The sequence below is a fragment of the Cebus imitator genome, unplaced genomic scaffold, assembly GCF_001604975.1.
Source record: "Cebus imitator isolate Cc_AM_T3 unplaced genomic scaffold, Cebus_imitator-1.0 Scaffold304, whole genome shotgun sequence".
In the NCBI taxonomy this organism is placed as follows: domain Eukaryota; kingdom Metazoa; phylum Chordata; class Mammalia; order Primates; family Cebidae; genus Cebus; species Cebus imitator.
The window spans coordinates 1,388,397-1,410,765 of record NW_016107619.1 but is presented as its reverse complement, the minus strand read 5'-3'; the positions used below and the strand labels follow the sequence as shown (position 1 = coordinate 1,410,765).

The following is a 22,369-nucleotide window of genomic DNA, read 5'->3' as shown; positions in this document are numbered from 1 at the left end:
TTTTTTTTGAGATGGAGTTTTACTCTTGTTGCCCAAGCTAGAATGCCATGGCCCAACCTCCACCTCCCAGGTTCAAGTGATTCTCCTGCCTCAGCCTCCCGAGTCCTGGGATTACAGGCATGCACCACCACCCCAGGGTAATTTTGCACTTTTAGCAGAGATGGGTTTCTCAAAGTTAGGTTGGTCTCGAACTCTGGACCTCAGGTGATCTCTGTGCCTTGGCCTCCCAAAGTGCAGGTATTACAGGTGTGAGCCACCGCACCGCCTGGCTGCTGTGTTATTTCTTAGAGTGTTGACATCAATACTGCTCATCCATTTACCACCACTAAAGATGACAGCTGCACAGAGAAGCAGGCAGTACACTTGTCCAGTCATGGGACTCAGCCTGGCTTGGCCACTATCTGCTGTGTGACACTCAACTCCTGCAAGCCCTATTTCTTCACCCTTAAAATGAGGAGTGACATTTGACCTTTACATATATTATACCCGTTACATGCGTTATACGAATCTATAACTTCATGACTTGATTCATGGCTCTGCTCACTTTTTCTTGGCCATGCTGATGTTTTGGCCTCTGGTCCTCCTGGTTTAAAAGATTTTAGTCATTTTCTAAGTCAGTGGGGATGGTGGTGGTGGGGCCCTCCCTGACCTAGGTAGCTGGATTTCTACTCCAAGTTTTTTCACAGAGAAAAACAATTTTATAGGGGACGGTTTCATTGAAAATAAAACAATGATCCTTGGTAGTTGGTGCAATTCTTCCATTATCCTTATTGAAGGATGAGTCCCCAGGTGAAGTTTACTTAGCACTTGTCATTAAAGAAACATGAGCTGGTTAGAAGCCAGTGTGAGCAAGTAAAAAGAAAGTTTCTGATTCAGTTGAATTATAATAAAACAAGCGCCTCTGTACAGTTTAAGATAAACCCAACTGAAAAGAATTGAAATGTTATTTATGTAAGCTAAAATCCTTATTAACTTGACAGCAACATTATTATTAGGCAAAGCCTGATATAACATAGATACAGGCTCAAAATGGACATAAATGATGCCCATTTTATTTGTTTATTACAAAAATTGCCAATTGTAAATAGTGGTTATATTAGGTTTTCTGTTGAAAGTGATTCTTTCTCCATACATCTGGGGTTTAAATTCATGCAGACACCAAATTCTGCCAGTGCTCAATGAGGATCTCAAAGGTAGGAGATTGATCCATTTGGTCAATGTAGGTGTCTATGAAAGACTCAGAAACATTAATCTGGCAGGGTACCAAAGGGAAAGAAATAATTGAAAAGGAGACATAAAGGAAGAAGAAAGACAGCTATTAAAAAGTTGAATTCTAGCAGAATTAGGAGGTATTTTTATAGCACTCCGTGTATTTTTAGATGGCTTCCTCCATAGACACCAACACAGAATGCATCACAGAAAAGTACAAGAGAGCAATAGTCCTTTTTATGAGATTCTGCTCATAGGAAAAGAAAAAGAAGATTTAGCCAGCAGCAGGAATTTGTTCCACCTAGCTTTAAATGGAAATCACTTTTAAAGCAGTTATGGAAAAATTTAGCCAGGTTCCCAAACAATGTAACATGTTCAGCGCAAAGTCTGATTCACGGAGCTTCTGCCTGCAAATCATTATTCTTGCACTACAAGAAAAAGGGTGTATTGTTCCCTGTTACAGGAGAGCTAGGGAAAAAGAACATGACAGTCAGTAGAGGAGCTAAAGAGGCTTGATTTATAGATTATATTGACTCACTAGCCAATGGAAAGAAAAAGTAACCCATATCTAATCTTTCAATTCTTCCTTTGAGGCATCTTTCAGGTGTGTACCTTCTTCTCCATGACTTCTGAATGTGTCTTCAAATCATGCCCTCCCTGTTGTTCACCTGTGTTGCCATCACAGTCCCTCGCCCAGCTGAGGTACCAGACAGCTGTCTGTGACACAGCCCCATTCCTACCTCATTCTATCATCTCTCCTACAGCATAGGGACTGGCAATGTAGGAACTACATTTCCCAGAATCCCTTGCCAAACCAGAGCTTTGTTTTGGATGCGACCAGTAAGAAGTTCCTGTGGGAGATTTGGATGGCATAGAAGTGGTGCCTGTCGGGGTAGTGGCCCGCTGACATGCAAAGTTTGGGACCTAGAAGGTTTTTAGTAGCCTCTAGAAGTTCACCAATAGATGCTGGAGGCTGCTGTGACCTGTGGGGAAGTTTCCTTAAGTTCCTGACCTGCGTGGAAGCAATGTCTAATCCCTCAGTAGCCAGCAGTGACTGGCCTTTCTCAACCTCAGCGACTCCTTTCCGTCACTCTCATAAGCACCTAGTGCCTCACGTCAGATCCCGTCTTCCTTTGGAGCATCTAGGGAAGGTTCTGTTTTCCTGATTGCTTACATCAGTGCTCTCCAGAGCCCAGAAATCATTGATCACAGCTCCTTATTTTACAGATGAAGTCCAGGGCCATTAAGTGACTTGCTCCAGATCACTCAGCTCCTTAATTATGGAACCAAGCTTAGAATCTCAATCTCCTAGCTTCCAGGCTGATGCTAATTTCTATTGTTTCATGTCTCTGTAGATTTGTATCTCCTCATGTTCCTGAATATTTTTATACATCTATTTCATTGTATCTATGATGCCAGCAGTTATCATTATTTCATGAAAAAAAAAAAAAACAAACCTAACAAAAATACCACCTAATAAATGGATTCAGTACATTTTAATCACTGGAAAATTTTACGCTTACTGAAAGAACTTTTTTCAATTTGATTATAGATTTTTAAATTATTTATTGTATATACATAAAAAATAAGAAAAATAAATTGGGTGGTATATTTCTGAAACTTCCTTTCACAGAGAGTCTGAATCATGTTTTTGGGTGAGTCTTTGAATCATGTTTTTCACTCAGAGTTATTAAGCCTAATTATATATAATTATGTGTAAATATTTTATATTAATATATTATGTATACATACAGATAAATATATATTATATATACCTACATATAAATTGCACAGTCAATATATAATTATAACTATATATTTATAATATAAAATATGGCACATATACACCATAGTTAATATATAATTATGCAATTTAATTATATAATCGCCAGTTAGAATGGTGATCATTAAAAAGTCAGGAAACAACAGATGCTGGGGAAGATGTGGAGAAATAGGAACACTTTTACACTGTTGGTGGAAGTGTAAATTAGTTCAACCATTGTGAAAGACAGTGTGGCAATTCCTCGAGGGTCTAGAACCAGAAATATCATTTGATCCAGCAATACCATTACCAGGTATATATCTAAAGGATTATAAATCATTCTACTATAAAGACACATGCACATGTATGTTTACTGCAGTACTGTTCACAATAGCAAAGACTTTGAATGAACCTAAATGCCCACCAATGATAGGCTGGATAAAGAAAATATTGCACATATACACCATGGAATACTGTGCAGCCATAAAAAAGGATGAGTTCTTGTTCTTTGCAGGGACATGGATGAAGCTGGAAACCATCATTCTCAGCAAACTAACACAAGAACAAAATACCGCATGTTCTCACTCATAAGTGGAAGTTTAATAATGAGAACACATGGACACAGGGAGGGAAACATCACACACTGTGGCCTGTCCGGGGGATGGGGGTTTAGGGGAGGGATTGCATAAGAAGAAATACTTAATGTACATGACAGGTTGATGGGTGCAGCAAACCACCATGGCACATGTATACCTATGTAACAAACCTGCACGTTTTGCACATGTACCCCAGAACTTAAAGTATAATACAAAAAAATAATTAAATATATAATTTAATTAAATGTTTATATATTTAAATTATAGATTTACTAAAAATATATTGAAATATAATTGAAAATAATTACATAATTATAAAATTATATATAATATATAAAACAGTTTTAAAATATAAATTCCTATGCCATCAAAAGATAAGGTAATATTTCCTTAAAAATTTGTAATTTAATTTTAATTTGATTTAATTTTGTGGGTACATTGTAGCTGTATATATTTATGGGGTACATAAGATATTTTAGTGCAGGCATGCAATGTGCAATAATCACATCATGGATAATTGGGTATCCATCCCCTGAAGCATTTATATTTTGTGTTACAAAAAATATGGAATCTTCATAAATTTATGTGTCATTCTTGCTCAAGGGCCATGCTCACCTTCCCTGTATTGTTCCAATGTTAGCACATGTGCTGCTGAAGTGAATGCAGTGTAACATTTAAATCTGTTAAGCAACTAAAATGCTGTGGTGCTAGACTCTTAAGTCACTTGGCAATGACATAGAATTAGATTTCTTTTTTCCATTTGCTTCCTGTAGGTTAAACATATGTAACACACTGTCTCACCCATCATCTTTCAAAACAAGTAGTTCCTAGGAATAACAGAAGTTATCTGTTATCGTCTCTGGTATTTTCTTGCAAGATGCTAACATGAATCTTACACATTGTTTTCTTGCATGCAAGCATGGTCTGTGACAACACAACTGCTGTCTGGCTAAAGGCAACCGTAAGATGTCACAGATTGTAAGATGCATCCCAATTTCAGAAATATTACAATAAAAAATCATGTGTCACAGAATTTATTCCATTTTTAGTTCTATTCTGTTCATTTCTGTGTCTGTACTAATAGTATATGCGTTTTCAAGGTATAGTTGGTAGCATATAATTATTTTTAGTGTCTCAGAAGACGGGCGTACTTGGGGATTATTACAATATTGTTTTTCCTTAAAGTGAAACTTATATCGTGTGCTAATAATGCTATTGTTTTAATGTAATTAATCACTATAATTTATGATTAATTTAATGTCTTTAAGACATAACATATACAGCTTTAATTCATGTTTGCACCCAACAAACATTTATTGTTCTCATATTACCAGGTACATGTGTGTCTGAGGAGATTATTAACTCTCATACTGAATAAGAATTCCTCTAACTTGAAAACTCAAAGATCAAGATTTCTGTGATATCTATGTGTAGATAGCAAGGCTATGGTAATGGAATTGGTAAAAGTTTGTTTTGTTTGAGAAACATAAGGCAGAAAGCGAAATTTACTTCTTTGAGAGGATACACTTGCCATCTCTTCTGTTTGTTAGAAAATGGGTTTTTACTGTGCTTATTCATAACCAGTACCTGCTTCTTGGACATTTGGCTGACAAGAAAAAGTAGGCTAGCATTCAGCAGGAACTTGCTAATACAAGAAACTGTTACACATGATGAAGTAATGCATACAGAGCATGGCACCTGGCAGATGTGTTTCCATCTGTTGCTCAGACTTTTATCTTATTTTCCCTCCAACCAATTATATGGTTCTTTCCATGCTTGACAAATAGTAGGCAATCAATGAATAAGTTCCCTCTATTTCCTGCCCTTGCTCCCAAGTTAAAACAGGGAATATACTTGAGCTGAAATGATTTTCTCTTCTTTACAGCTTGCTTACAGTTTTGAAGAAAGTAGATGGAGTGGACTGAATCTTATGTGACCCATACCAAATTAATATGTTGAAATCATAACACTCAAAGTGATGATTTTAGGAAGTGGGGCCTTTTGGGGGGATGTACGTCATGAAATGCAAAGCCTTCACTTATGGTGTTAGTGCCCTTATTCAAGAGGCCGCAGAGAGTGCATCTTCCCCTCTGCCAAGAGAAGTCACAGCTAGAGAGAGCCATCTATGAACAGAAAACTCACCGTCACCAGACACCAGAGACAGTGTGTACTCCAAGTCACTCACAATTTCAGATTCACATACGTATTGAATACCCTATGGAAACAAAGTCCATCATACTACGTTTGGACTAGGGTGCCTTCTGGAGGAAGGCATCTCCAGGATCCCGGGAGACCTTCTCGGGGTAAGCAGATGTGAAATTTCTACAGGAATTCTGTGAGATTCACCAGAGCCTGTATGTGACACCTGTGACCTCTGCTTTGCTGGGGACCATACGGCTACCCTAGCTGTTCTGTATTCCCCACAGGATTCAGGCAGATGCCCAGTGGTCACTCTGACCATCGTAGGCCTGTTCTAGTTGTTACTGTGGAAAGTGGAAAGGACCTCAGGATATCTGAAAATTGACTGTATATTCTTCCAATTGTTCTCATATACACATCATTTAACACAGGAAAGTAGTACAGTAGAGTGTTCATGATTTGTGTGGGCTTTCCAGCTGGCCAGACAAGTTCCAATTCTGGTTCTGTTACCCAGAGTCGTATGACCTTGATCAATTTACTTAACACTTCAGTTTCATTATTTGTGATATCGGAAAAATGCCTGTCTCATAGGGTTTTTGTGAGGACTGAATGAGATGTAAATATGACATGCCTGGCACAGAGTAAGCGCTAAATATGGAGAGCTATTATTATCATTGACAAACATTGCATTTAAGACTTTTAAGTCAACATCATTAGCTCATCTGTCTTACTGACACTTAATCAAGACTTTCTAAAGTGCGAGCTCGTATTAATTTCCCGGTAACTCAGTTGTCTACTTGAGTTCATTTTCTTTCACCAAACTGAAACTAACTCCTGTGGCATGATTGATTTTGCCAGAGTGATTCTGCATATCCTAAACAGGATCTTTCCATCTGCTGCTCAACCCCATCTGTTCTTGCCTCCAGCTGATCCAATTTCATATCCAGTTGGTAGAGGGCCACCTGAAAAAAATCTGCATTATGTTCCGATGTCCTGAAGAAATCTTGAGAAAAATTCAGCAAAAGAGTTCAGTCACTTGGACACACTAAAGGCTCAATAAATTATTTTAGGGGAAATGGGGAACTTGCCATATGGCGCTATTTTTTCGTGGTGAAATTAGGTCAGATCAAAGTCATATTAGAAAAAACAAGGAAAACTGGTGCCTAGCAGCATGCTATGTGTAGCACAGACTCTTTGTATTCATGAAATAATTAATATAGTACTATTATTATGTAGGAGGATTGCAAGTCCTTTGAAGGTGATAAATATTCCAAAGATGTTTCACTTCATTTTTAAGGTATTATTATTATTTTAATATTAAAAGTATGATATTTTAGATGATTAGAGAAACTAGGACATTTAAGACTTTAATTACTGTTTTACAAACTATGCTCTGGACTGCATTCACTTGGGCTGGAGCATCAGTGAACTTTATGAGGAAAGACATACTTCTCTGCGTGATGTAGCATGGTATAACAGCAATAGCACTGAGCATCACCCCAAAACAATTTGCTGTTCCTTGTTAGATGCCAGATGTTGTGAGATGAGATGCACTTTGCCTTTATTATCTTCATGTATTTTATCAAATTAAGATACCACTTATTGTATGATGTTCCATCATTTTATGTGGTACTTCCAAAAAAGATGTACCGCTGACTTTAAGAATCATCCCAATTAAAATGTGAAATGCACCTTTGTCATAGAATGGAAGAATGCAATAATTTATGATTCCTTACAACATCTCTATGAGGCTCATTTTACAAATGAATAAATTGAAGCTCAGCAATATTAAATGAAATGCTCAAGCCTCTTCCAGCTAGAAAACAAGGCAATCTGGACTTGGATCCAATTTTGCCTGCTCCCTACAATCTGTATTAACCTTGGGCTTCAATGCCCTGGTTCTGTAGTGACCGTAGTTCCATAGATGGTAAGTACCAGTGAGCAAAACTCTAGAATGAAATTGTACATCTAGTGCTGTGCCTGGAAGCACATCTTATATCCGAATTAGGTATACTACACTCACTCATTTCTTCCTCCTTTTTTCTAGTTTCTTTCTTTACTCATTGATGATCTACATAGAAAATCATGTTTTGAACGAATTCCTTTTCTCTCTTCTGTACCCTAAAGCATCTCCTGTTTTGAAAGTAGTGTAGCTCACATTAGAAATCACAAGAACAGGAAGAATGGCTTTCTTTAAGGAAAACTTAAAGGTTAAAGGTTTCTCTCATCTCCTACTTGTAGAATTTCTAATACTATAAACATAATAGAAATACGATTTATCTTTGATTAAATCAATGATGAGTTTAATGCAAGAAGTCATTGGATTACTTGCTTTGGCCTGGAAAACAACTGGTCAGAAACCTCCCCAGCATGGTACCCCCTCATACTTTCTAATTTATCTCCTTCCCACCTTTTTGGGCTCTATGAGAGTATAGCCAGCATCACAGGAGCTATCTATTTCTTCTTCCTGTGACTCTAAGATCCCCAAACTCAAAACCCAAAGATTGGCAAAAAAAGATCCTCAAGGTAAGTAACATATTGCAATATCATTAAAAAAAAACCTCTTTCCTCCACCAAATACACAGAGAGTACCCCTTGGAAAGTTTTACAACCTAATTTGTTTAGTAGATCTTGTGGCCCATATTTAAAGCAAAATATTCATTTACTCAACAAATTGTTTTGAGTACTTTTTATGTGCTATGCTAAGCACTTTACATTTACCATGTACAATTTACACAACCACTTGGGTAAGTTTGGTTCCCAGGGATTAACAGGATTCCAGGGCCATGAAGCCACAGAGTGCTTGACACCATGCAGAGAGAAGTCAAGTTGACTCAGGGCCCTTTCTCCATCTGCTTGGGGCAAACAGGGGAAACTTTGGTATAGGATATTTTTCATCAACAGTAAGTCATTAATGAAGTTATTACTAGCAGGGATTTCAGCCCTCAAAATGTATTCAGCTTTTACATAAAGGGTATATCCACTTAATGATATTCTTTCTTATTTCATGATGAGACCATAATGATGGTTAAAAGAACCAACTGAATTCATTAAATTTTACTGTAATGGAAAATTCTGTCCACTTTTGTCCTTTGACTATTAGAAATTCATTTTTCACACATATTTTTTCACTTCCAAAAAATTCCAAGCCCTTTTTATTTATCCCAGAGTTCTCTATTTGTTGAAGTCAGTGAACTGAGTTTGAAGTGTCATTGATATCTCTGATAAAGTATTAGAAAAAACCTGGGGTATAAAGGCCAAATGGCTGTTTTAGAGTCTCTATTAAATTTGAATTTGATAAGTCCATGGATCATATATATGGCATGTGCTATGGCTTTTTACTTTCCATTCTCTGGCCAGTATCAAACTGTAAATTGAAAGAAAATTCTTGGTCACCATCAAATTGATTGATTGAGACGTAAGGCAATTTTTAAGCCAAACTAATGTCAAATAGGACATAGAATTCTGGGATAGTTCCAATTATAGAATCAGAAATATGGATTCTTAATTCTAAATAAATTACACGATTATACTATCAATTATAAATTTTAAATATTAATTGAACTAGATTTTGTATTTTCCTTTTGTATTCCTTTCATTATTTCTATTTAGGAGCTCAGCCAAAATGTCCAATTAATTTTCCCTGTAACTGTTAAAACATTTTCTTAGTGTTCTCGGCTTCAGTCTTTCTCTAAACCCATCCTTCATACAACTGGCATATTGCTGTTTATAAAACTCATATTATATCCCAGCTTGTAAACTTCTGATGGCCTTCAATTCCTTGGCTTATGGGAGAATGCCTACAACTCCTTAGCCTGATGTAAATTACTACCCTCAATCGACCCTCAAAGTTCTTGCCCTACCTTACTATCTACCATCCCTCTACAAAAACCAAGGAACCAAAGTGAGAACGGCCACCTTGAGGTTTCATGCAAAAACTTTGCCTTTTTTTCCCCATATTTTACATCCCACCTTCTATCTTCAACACCCACCCCCCATATCATCGTTTAACAAAACCTTTCTTGGCCTCCCCAGTGCAGAGAGATGTCTGCTGCCCACCGACTCTCAGAGTACTTATCTCCACCCCTTGTTTAGTGGGTTGTCGTCTCTTCTCTCAATTCTCTTGATGTTCTGCATATATTGCTTCTCTTTTCATCTGGATTGTAAACATTTTGTGAAAGATATCCCAGTGTTTGCAGATAGTGAGTGCATGGTTTCTATCCCCAACAGAAATCTTATGCCTCTTTAGATGTTTCTTTTCAATTATATTGGAGAATACTATTACCATACTTCAGTGTTTTCTTTCTGAGGAATAATAATCCTAGTTTCTCCTTTCAAAGTACGCTTTTACAATAATGAGTTATTCTATTAATAGCTTTGTTACAAACTTTCTTCAAATTCTACCCAACTATATTAAGTTGTGAGATAAAGTAGATGCAATCATAATATAAAACACATCAACTCTGAGTAGAGCAGAAGGGCTTGCCTCAATAAATTGTTGGGTCAATACTTCATTAATAATCAACCTGGTGCAACTTTGAACGCTCACCAGAAGCACTGTTTAGGGTATCTATAAACTGCAGAAGCCCACAGAGGCAAATATGTATATATTGTTTCACTCTTTCAATTTTCTTTTAACAACTCAACATATAAAACTGAAACAAGAATTATTTTTGTTTCAAAGAATGAAAGTAACTATAACTATTGAATCCTAACATTTTTAATGCTTTAAAAATAAAAATTAGCTAATTATTTGGTACCTAAAATCTTAGACTCTATTTAAGTAGCCTTTTACCTTCAGTACAATCCATAGCAAGTAAATTTGCCAGTACCTCGGAATACTGTAAAATTAATTTCCTTTCCATCACTTGAGTCCAACACTTCCTGAATTCACACTAAGCAAAATTTCCTTCTCGCTGTCTGCTTTCCCTATATGGAAAGTGCTGGATGCCATTATGGTATCACATGGCAAACTTCTTTTGTTTCTAGTGTCCCCCACATAATTACTCAGAGCTTTCCTTTTCAGGCATTGTGTGACCAGCCATTCACTTCTCCTACTTACTTCTTATATATCAATCTGAGGCTCTACAATTACAAAAAAAGGATGATAGTAAAAAATGTTGTTTTTTTTGGGGGGGGGTAAGATTGTGTTTTGGGACAATTTTTTCAAGTATTAAGAATCATATCATTTTATGACCAGGGAGGATCAAACCGAAGTCCAGGAAAATGATTTTCCAAGAAAATCTGTAGTTACCTTTTTTGATACTTCTATTGGCAATACCGACATGCCAAAACTTGTTTCTTCTGATGAGAGATTTAATAATACGGCCTCATTTCCATATGGCCTCATTTTTTTGTGAGCAGAGCTATTAACTATGAGGAAAATTCTACTTGGAATTTTCTCCACCTCTCCATACATTCATACACAACTCTACCATGGACGTGAATGAGGGAGCAAGGCTTACTAGCTTCTCAAGTATTCTTTATCATAGCCAGGCTTCAGAGTAGGGTTTCTGGGTCCACATCTTACAGATATGTGCCCCATCTCTACTGTTGGAAGACAATAAGAAAGGAAGAAATTCTACTCTCTGTGATAGTTTAATCTGAAATACAAGCTTAAGAATTCCAGAAATTGGAAAAATACTATTTGAGCCTTTTGAATAAAGGAGAGATACACAGTTAAATCTCTAAAGGCTTCACAAAGCCCCTCAAAGTGAATTTCTGCTAAATAGAATCTTGAGACACTAAACACGTAATATTGGCATGCAGAATGTCTGGGTATTGAATAAAAGGCTTGCTGGTTTATAAAGATAAGCCATCCCCATACACACCTTATGAATGCCTTGATGTCTGCTAGAAAGACAACACAAACCTTAGTCATGCCAGGGAGACAGTAAAATAGCCTTCTTATACTGAGTTATTTGCTGCTATATTTATTTTTTTTAAAATAAACGGTTGTTGGATTTTACAGATTAATACAAAAATGTCAAAGTAAATGGAAGAGAACTTCACTACTTTTGCTCCTATTTTGTGAGAGTACCAGCCATGCCGGTATTTTCTTTGTTTTAAGCCATTCACCGATGTGTACATTCTGTAGCTTCAGTCATTTTTTTTTTTTTTTTTTTAGCTCTTGCTTGCAAGTAATTGGTATTGATTTTTGCAGGTTACTGCTAATGTGTTTAGTTCCAAAAAGAAATTTAACTGTACCCCTCTCATCCTCTAGTCCCTAGAAGAAAATAATATTTACAACGTCAGAGCAAATTACAGAGGTATCCAACTTCTTTAGGCCAAAATTAGGGGTGGGTGCCAAGTTTTTTTCAGGGTATATGGCTTCATATCTCAAAGGTAGTGATATGTTTTAAGCTCCCTGTTATTTCAATTCAATGTCCTGATACATGAAGTGTGGTGGTGGTCAGTGGTTAATATTCCTTATGCTAGAGGAGTAAACAACGTGGAAATCTCATTTAAGAACAAGGCCCTAGGGAGCGACAAGAAATAAGTCTACCTCTTAAATCAGCACATTCAACCGGGTCGGTCATTAACAACATTGGCACTAATAGCTTTTAGCAGCAGGGCAGCTGCTGATTACAATTGGGTTTCTGCAACTGTGGCTGCAGAAGGACTGAGGCCTCCATCACAGAGGTAGAAAAATGGAATGCACATGAATTCAAAGTAGAAGGGAAAAGCAAGTGGAGTGTGTGGACTTGGAAGGAAAGGACTCACAGTTTTCCACATAGTTAAACACAACTTTGTGTATTAGCAGACGATGTCAATAAAGGGAGTCAAATATGCAGTTTGGAAAGCTCTGGATGATTGCGAAGCAAGCTTTATTATCCAGAAGCAGCTCAAGAAGCTAGTACCTACTGTAGAAGACAAGGCTTCTTTCTGCTAAAATGATATTTTCTGTACCAACCCTTGTCTCTTGCAGAGTTGACAAATAGGAAATAAGAGCCGAGTAGTAAAAATTATAATAAGAAATTTACATATCATTGTTTTTTCTAGGTAACAAGGCAAAAAGCTCACACCTTAAACAACAGCCATATTTTTGACTGAAAATGTTGTTTTAACGATGTCATATACATCACAATGGTAATCATCAGCATACACCTTTGAAACACCCACTTGGGATCCTATTATGGAGCAGTATGAATGATCAAGGCACGGTTCCCTATAGCAGAATTAATGATGCAGCGGAGTCAGGCAAGGACAGTTAATAGAGCTTATGTGGGTAAGTATGGTGGATAAAGGAACATGAGATAAACTGTTACTGTATATGGACATTTTGACATAATCTGGCAGGCTGACAAACTAGACAACATTCCAAAAATATATCGAGAAGTCAGATTAAAAATTTCAGTGGAAACTTGTAACACTTCCAACAGGGTAGGATTTTATATAAAATACTCTTTTTGGATTTATTCATGGGATTTTGTCACTTAAAAAGTAAGAACATCTTGTTATAAAGAAGCTTTTCATGCAAGAATTTTTGATATGTATTTGCTAAACCAACACACAGATACGTCTTCTGGACATACACAACATCTCTGTGTATCTATGGTTATAGAGAGCACTTGAAAGAGTCATCTAAACCTTCTTTCTTCACGTCTTTATTTCTCATTCACCCTTTTGTGTTTGGAGTGGGGCGGGGAGATGAGTATAAAATAGATTCCATTCACTTTCCATCATATTCTAGTCCATCTTCTGTACCCACCACTCCATAGAACCATAGAAGACTTCCATGAGACTAAATCTAGTGGACAGTTCTCTGTCTTCAGTTGAAACAATTAGGGGACATTTCTTCTTTTTTAAACACTTTTGTTTCTTGGCTTATGTGATATGACTTCCGATTTTTTTCCTTTCTCACTGCCAACCTCTTCTTAATTTGTTTTTTTATTCCCCCAACAAAATGAAAGCTTTTCATTTTAAAAATCTTGATCAGATCATTTTACTCATTCAGTAACTTTCCAATAACCTTCAGTAGATTTTCATTTTACCTAAAATAAAACTCAAATTCCTCATTTCCCTAACGTTCAGCTTGATTGAGCCCCTGCCTGTCTCCACAATTTCATTCTGCACTACATTCACTATGCTCTTCCACCTTGCCTTCCTTCCTGTTTCTCCTCGGCTAGTTCCTTTTTCAGGGCCTTTTCCTTTGCAGGTTCCTCCCCAATACCCAAATTCTTCACACTTCTGAATCCTTTCTGGCATTCCAATCTCAGCTTCTAAGTTACCACACTGAAAGACCTTCTCCAGGACTTCCATTTCACATTCATCTTGCCTCTCTCTGTCATGTTTATGTTATTCATAGCACTTATCGCATTCTGAAAATGTCTTTTTTATTTGTGATCTATTGTGTTTTCTCTCCACTGCAATGTACACACCATGGGCACAAGGAACATGTCAGTCTTGTTGCCTGCTGTATTACCAAGGCTGGAAACATTGGTTGATACGTAATAGGCACTCAATAAATATTTGTCAGGTAAAACATATTAAAAATTTCAAGACCTAAAAAATATTTAATTGGACCTAGAAAATATTATTCCAATAAATTGTCCCCTCAAATTTTTATCTACTCTAAGAAAAATACATTTCCTATTTTACCTACTCTTTTTTAAAATTAATTTTTTTCATAATTAATGTGGTCATGTTGTTTTAAAATATAATAAATATTCCTATTCCTCTTTATATTCATGTCATATATCTGCCCAGTAACTATATACTGCTATGTGCCTTAGGTAACTATGCCTTTAGTATTCTTTGTGTCCTTCCAAGGTTTTTAATGCAAAGTCAAGCATACATGAACATATGGTATTTTCTCTCTCTTTTTTTGGTAAATAGTAATAAGCTAGACATACTGATCTGTACTTTTTTATTCTATTCAACATTCTGTTTTAAAGATATTTCCACATTAGTACCTAAAGAGCTTACTATAAAACTCAGAAATGAAGGTACTGCAACACTGCCATAAACATAGACAAATAAATCAATGGGACAGAAAAGATATCTAGAAATAACCCACAGCTATGTGGTCAATTCATCTTTAACAAAGGTTTGTAGGGAAACCAATAAGGAAAGTCACTTTAAGTTTTTCATAAATGTTTCTGAAATGACTGAATAACCTAATAGAAATAAATTGATCCTTGCCTCACACCATATACACAAATTAATTTGAAATTGATCAGTAACAAATCTAAAAGCTAAAATTATGAAACTTTTGAAATAAACCTTAGGAGAATTTTTTTTATGAACTTGGGGAGGCAAAGCTTTTTTAGGTAATACACAGAAGGTACTAACCACAAAGAAAAATGATTAAATTTAACTTAATCAAAATTAAAGACTTTTCTTCTTTAGCATATTACCACTAGGCAAATAAATAGGCAGGGCTGGGTGCGGTGGAGCACACCTGTAATTCCAGCACTTTGGGAGGCTGAGGCGGGCAGATTACAAGGTTAAGAGATCGAGACCAGCCTGGCCAATATGGTGAAACCCCATCTCTACTAAAAATTCAAAAATTAGCTGGATGTGGTGGCAGGTGCCTGTAATCCCAGCTACTCAGGAAGCTGAGGCATGAGAATTGTTTGAACTGGGGAGGCGGAGGTTGCAGTGAGAAGAGATCATGCCATTGCACTCCAGCCTAGACAACAAAGTGAAACTTCATCTCGAAAAATAATAAATAAATAAATAAATAGGCAGATCATCATAGACTGGCAGAAAACTTATCATTCAAATATATACCTAAAAGGACTTAGATTCAGAATAAAGTACTTCTATAACTCAATAATAAAGCAACAACCAAAAAAATAGACAAATGAAATAGACATTAAACAACAAAAGACATGTAATAACCAATAAACAAATAAAACAGTGTCCAGAATCATTAATCATTAGGGAAATACAAGTTAAAACCACAATGACCAATCATTATACACCCACTGGAATGTACCAAATTAAAATTACAATTCTGACCACTGCACCAAATATTGGTAAGGGAAAAGCAACTGGAACTATATTATTTTGCTGGTGGGTATGTAAAGTGGTATAATTCCTTTGGTAAATTATCAGATTCTTATAAATTTGAACACATAACTATCTTATGACCTAGCAATTCCACTTCTGGATAGAATTTTTTTAAAAAATAGGCCTATAAAAATATTTATACAAAAATGTTATAGCAGTTTTATTCACAATATTCCAAAGATAGAAACATACCAAATGCCCACAGACTGAAAAATAGGTGAATAAATTGAGGTGTGTTATTTAATGAAATACTATTCAACAACAGGGACTAAACTCTAAAATATTTTTCTGATACAAAAAGTCAGACCTCAAAGAGTATATTCTGTATTACTCTATTTCTATAAAATTTCTCCTTTGAACTGAAAGGTACTGATGACCTAGGAAGTGGCCTGACAGAATTTTCTAGATTGATGAAGATGTTCTATCATCTTTATGGGTGTGGAATACACAGGTCTATGCATTTGTCAAAATTTATCAAACTATGTGCTTAGAGTCTGCATTTCATGTTGTAAAAATTACATTTCAATAAAAACACTACAATTAAAATAAAATCTCCTAAGGTATAAAATAATAACAACATAACTAACATTTAAATAAAAGGAAATGAACTTTTAACATAAGAATAAAGACCTGAAATACAGAAATCATTATTTAGATGGGGTTGGAGAAAGGAAGATAAAGGTATATGTAATGGGCACTGACTGGTAGACCCCTTCAGCAACACTGTTGAACAGCTGAAGTGAAAAGTCACCGTCAAGAGGGTGGACAAAACTAAAGTCCTGCATTTTCAATCCTATCCTTTTTCTAGTGCTTGTACAGCTTATAGCAAAACTTCAAGAGCTAGAACCATCTATCTGAGACAATTCTTTTCCCATTATACCACTAACGCGGTTTATGCCTTTCCTTGCTTTCTCAGCTCTATGATTAAAATTCTATGGTGACCTTTGAGTTGAATTACTCTTTCTTTTATCCAGAAATTGAATTAACTGGAGCTTTATCCAAAGCTTAAATTACCTGTAAACCAAATTGCTCTGTAGAACACAGGGAGAAATGCAGCAAGAAACATCAAGAAACTGGATTCAATGTCTCTAGAATGCTGCAAAAATAGAAGTTCTGCTTGACTTAACATTTATGGAATTTACCTTGAAGGATATTATTTTACTATCAAGTTACCTTCTCTTCCTTCCTTGTCTCTGAAATAAGAATTATAACATAAATAAAATGCAGAATCTCCTAAGAAAATGAGATTTGCTCTAATTTAGCCTTTAAGCCATTTTGTTAATTGCTTTTTATTTTTTAAGGCTGCAAAATAAAACTTAATAAAGAAAAGGATTATAATTAACCACTGGGAAAAGTGCACACAAGCTTAGAATTAGCATTGTTAAATTTCTGAGGAAAAAGGGAAAGGATTAAGATAGAATTAAATTTTTTTTTTTTTTATAGAGATAGGGGAAACATCTCTCATTGACAGTGGCTTCACCTATTTCCAAATAATTCTGCTGCCTGCATCTCCCAACAGACCATGTGCTTTCTTTCAGGACGCCCACAGAAGGTCTAGCAATTGTGACTGGATGGGGCATCCATCACTTTGCATTCACTGCTTCAGTCTTCTAAGACTGATGACTGCACTTCTCTCTAAAGCAAGCAAAGCAAATGTGATCAATTATTGCTCCTGCTCACTTGTTGGCACAGTATTAGCTTCTGCAAATTATGAAGTAGGGTAAAATTATAAAATTACATATAAATGGTATTAGCAGAACTAATATGCTCTTGATTGAAGACTGTCTATAAATGAGAATTTCAAAGAGAAGGGAACTTTATCAATAAACGTAGTCCCTGGGCTACAGAAACACAAGGAAATTAGATAAGCATGATAAGAAACCAAGCAATTTAAGGGGGCAATATTTGATGAAATAGGGATAAATACTCATACCATCACAGAGCAACAACACAATAATATTATTCCTCTTTGTGAAAATCAATGGTTTAAGGTATACAGCTATATGGAAATAACTGATTTAAAAATAATGAAAAATTCTCTAACTACCAATTGTATACAGAAAAGTAGATGATGTAATGAATCCCTATAAACTCATCATTTATATTCATTAATTTTCCAGCAAAAATAAGCCACATCTGTTTATTATTTTTTTCTTTGCAAATTTAAAAAAGTTTTTCCATAAGTTATTAGAGTACAGGTGGTATTTGGTTATGTAAGTTCTTTAGTGATGATCTATGAGATCCTGATGCAACCACCAACTGAGCAATATACACTGAGCCATCTATGTTGTCTTTGCTAAAAATTTTAAAGCAAATCCCAGCAACATGTAACATCCTACCTAAAATACTTCAGTATCCATCTCTAGAAGCACAAACATTTTACCACAAAATAATAGTGACATTATCTCACCTACATATTAACAATAATATCTTGGTATCATGTCTAGTGCATACTAAAAATTTTCTAACAGTTTCAAAAATGTCTTTTTCTTAGTTGATATGCTCAAATTAAGATTCAAATACTATATTTGGTAAATCTCCCAAGTCGTTTTTCTTTCTTTCTTTTTTAAATTTATAGCCAGTCTCCTCCTCCTCCCCTTCTCCTTTTTTCCCATGCCATTAACTTTTGGCAGAAACTGTGTCAGTAGTCCTATAAAATGTTCTTCATTCTAGATTTCTCTTGTTTGTTTCATTGTGGTGTTATTTAACTGCTTCCGTCACTCCACTATTTCCTGGTGGCTGGGAGTTAGTGATAAAGGCTCAATTAAATTCAGGTTCAACTTTTGACAGAAATGATTCACAGATGGTGCAGTCTACTTTACGTTACATTATATTAGGATGAAAAATAAGTTCTAGTGTTCTTGTTCCAAATTCTAGTTATAATACAAACCTGGTCCTTCTATTGTCTAGTTCTCCTTCAATATTTTATCCAATGGGTTTAATCACTGATGAACATTGCTTTGATCAGCTATTTCATTAACATTGTAAAGTGGTGACTTTTATCATTCTTATATGTTAACAAACTGCAATATTTCTATAAAAAGAGCATTTCATCATCAAGTGATTATTTTGATTACTGAAAAATACAGTTCCTTTTAAAGTCAGAATAAATATTGAATTTTTTCCCCTTTAATTATCAATTTTCAGAGCAAGTAGTTGGTGCCTTAATAATTTGCAGAGAAATTTTGAAAAAGAGTTCCCAAACAGAAACCAAACTGTAGGCTAACCATCTCCATTATTTTTAAAATTCTAGCTCAAGACCCAGGTTTCCAGAATAATTCCAATCTCAAATCCTCTTTTTTACCTTAAATTTTCATAAGATTAATGTGTCCTGTCATTTTTTCATTATATCAGAGTACATGAAAAAATTATTAAAAAATTAATTCCAAACAGTAATCTCAGACCTTCCCACATGCACTCTTCTTTCCTTTCAGTTCGCCTTCGTAACATTCTTTCTCCTTCCCCCATCCTCAGAATGTTCCCCTCTCCCAGCCCTCCAGCCCAGTATACCTGTGTACTGGAGCCTCTCCAAGCCAGGGCCCCTGGTGATCCACAGAAACCTTGAGATGCCAAAGACATTCTCTAAAGGAAATGGAGAAGATGAACTTCTCTTTTGTGGGTGGGAAATTCTGTTAAAGTAACATAAGAAACCACCATGGCACGTGTATACCTATGTAACTAACCTGCGTGACCCGCACATGTACTCCAGAACTTAAAAAATAATAAAAAATAAAATAAGAAAAAGATTTTCTGTTTAAATTGATAGAATTTAACTGAAAAGCTATTTTAAGCTATTTCAGAAAAAAAAAAAAAAAAAAAAAAAGGTTACTGACTGTGGGATAACTGATTACCACACTCTGGGTAAGGATTGCAAGAAGCTGGGGGAGTTTCACCCAGAGAAGAGTTCTGGGGATATAGTCACTGTTTTCAAACATCAGGATGGCTGTCTGTTCTTTTGGGTCTCCAGGGCCTAGGCTCTCTCCTGGCCCTCAGTGAAAGTGAGTTGGGTGAATATAAATCAATCAGTCAATTTGCAAAAGAGAAGCATAACTAACATCCCTAGCAAAGAGTGAAGATGGATAATAGAGTACTGTCAGGCTTAGTAGAATCCTTGGCTCTTCAATTTCAATCCAAGATGTATGGATACATCCAACTGTAATTACAAAGAGTCAAAGGTACAATTTAGGAGACAGTGAACTTCCTTTACTGGCAATATTACATCTAGATGACCTGGCATCTGTTTCTCATGGGTTCATGCTTTGGGAAATAGAATGAAAAATAAATCCCCTGAGTTCTAAAAATAACAACAACAACAACAAAACTACTGCTTATTGTGATGCTGGAGACAATGTTAGTCAAACAGATGATTGCATTTTTACATAAAATCGCTTTAACTCTTTCCCTGTGTATGAAGCAACTGCCATAACACCGGTTAGTAACACAGCAGCCAGAGTCTGAGAATATGTAAACACAAGGAAATGATATCTGGGGTGGATCTTTGGAAATAAGATTAAGAACTGCTAAAAGAGAGTACTGCTGAGCTCTAAGCTGTGAGGCCATCAGGCAGCACTTGATTCTGTGACACAGGCAGCCCACTGGGCCCTGGTAGTCATCTTTTGTAAAAGTGCTTTTGCATATACAAGCTATTTATGGATTGAACTCTTGAAGAATGACTCAAAGCATGTTATATTTGTGACAAACAGCACGATGGCCCTTTAAAAATGTCCACACCTGGATCCCTGGAATATGTGAATATGTTATATTCCATGGGAAAATGGACTCTGCAGATGTAATTGTGGTTACAGATCTTAAAAAACAGAGATGATTCTGGATTGTCTGGGTGGGGCATCCTGAATCATATGAGCCTTTCAAAGCAGAGAATGTTGTCTGGCTGGAAGCAAAAGAAGGATGTAGAAGAAGATAAAGTCAAAGAGATTCCAGGCTTGAGAACGATTCCATGTTTGCTGGCTCTGAGATGTTGGAGCCCATAGGCAGGAACTAGAGGCTGGTTCCCTGTTGACAGCCAGCAAGGAAACAGGAATTTCGGTCCTACAGTCACATGGAAATGGATTCTGTCAACCAACTGAATGAGGCTGGAAGCCAGATTCTTTCCACAACCCAACTGTTCATCACATTGACATCATCTTTCTAAAACCCAGAACAGACAAACCAGTGGAATCAACTCAGACTTGTGACCTATAGAATTGTGAGAATATAAGTTTTGGTTGTTTTAAGTCCCTAAGCTGTGCTAATTTTTGTGGAAGTAACAGGAAAGCAAATTAACATTGCTATTGTGTCTACACTAGCACTTCATAAAAGGGCATCATACTTTCTAATTAATGGATTACCAATTGTTTCCTGACTGCAGACTGAGTTATCACAGTGTAGATAGAAACTACTCTCTCCCTTCAACCCCTGATGCTCTCTTCTTTCTAACCTTGTCCCTAAAACATAGGGCTACTATTGCAGCCATATTATTTTGTTCATCATTTTCTCAGCCATATTATTATTACTAGGTATATTATTAACAAAAGTGTTCTAATTATTTTGCTTTCCTGTTACCCTAGGAACCCAATCATTGTTTATAGGATAATTATTTATAGGATATATATACACACATATATAGGATATATGTACACATATAGGATATATACACACATATATGTATATATAAATATCCTATAAATATGTATACATATTATATATATATATATATAAAATCATACCATCGTTTATAGGATGAATATAGATCATTTATAGGATGAACATGTATATTGAAATTTGAAACATTGACTTGGCAGTGATCTTCTGGAATATCTCTTGTTTGAAAGTTAGGAACTACACACATTTTACACAGCAATGAGTTTCCCAATGGCATGCAAAAGTGCTATACTAAAAGTAATAAAATGTTAACATATAAGACTAATTGGCTTCACAATCAATAGGTTATATAAAATGAAGGTTTTAAAGGGCAAGGCAAATACTTTCTTTTTTTGAACAATGTGCCCCTTAAGCTGTTTTCCACGGAGAGAGTAATCAGGAATGACTATTATTAAACCAAGCTAATTTCATCCTTTTGTAGAAAAAAAAAAAAAAAAGAAGAATGTTGAAGGAATCATGCCAAATGCAGCTATACCATTTTGATGGAGATAAATGCATAACAAGATTCAGTCTTACAGGCAAAAAAGACCAGAAAAACACCAAAATGATTTCATAAATGATGAGAATCATGTAAGAAAGGCTTTCTAGATGATGGGTTAATGGGATGTTACTAATGTAAATTTTATGCCTTGTTTAGCTTTTTCTTCTGGTGGAATTTTCCAGTGTGACACCTATATTTAACATCAGAGTTTCTAGAAAAGTAAAAGAACTAGAATGGTATTTTGCCTGCAAATTCCTTGGAAGATTTGGGGGAGACCGAAATATCAAAGTCGCATTAGAAAAAGTAATTAACTTAAATCCCTTTTGGGAAAGGCAAAAAGAAAAGTGAATCAGAAATAAAAATTATCTTACAGAGAACATTTAAAAAGTGCCAAACAGCAAATGTTAGTTAGCTATTGTTCTTGAATACTTTGTCATTTGAGCTTGTCGACTTTTTAGTCACAAAGCACTGCACCATCATATTAGCCAAACAATTTACATCACA

The 22,369-nt window shown here is 35.7% G+C and overlaps 1 protein-coding gene and 1 non-coding gene across 2 annotated transcripts in view; both read right to left on the bottom strand.

Moving 5' to 3' along the window:
• Nucleotides 1–22,369, bottom strand: part of CNTNAP2 (contactin associated protein 2) — a 1,742,807-nt gene that overhangs the window by 578,909 nt on the left and 1,141,529 nt on the right. The gene's annotated exons all lie outside the window — the stretch shown is intronic.
• LOC119467560 lies at nucleotides 4,125–4,231 on the bottom strand. Its single transcript, XR_005196095.1, has one exon. It is a non-coding gene; the product is annotated as a U6 spliceosomal RNA (small nuclear RNA).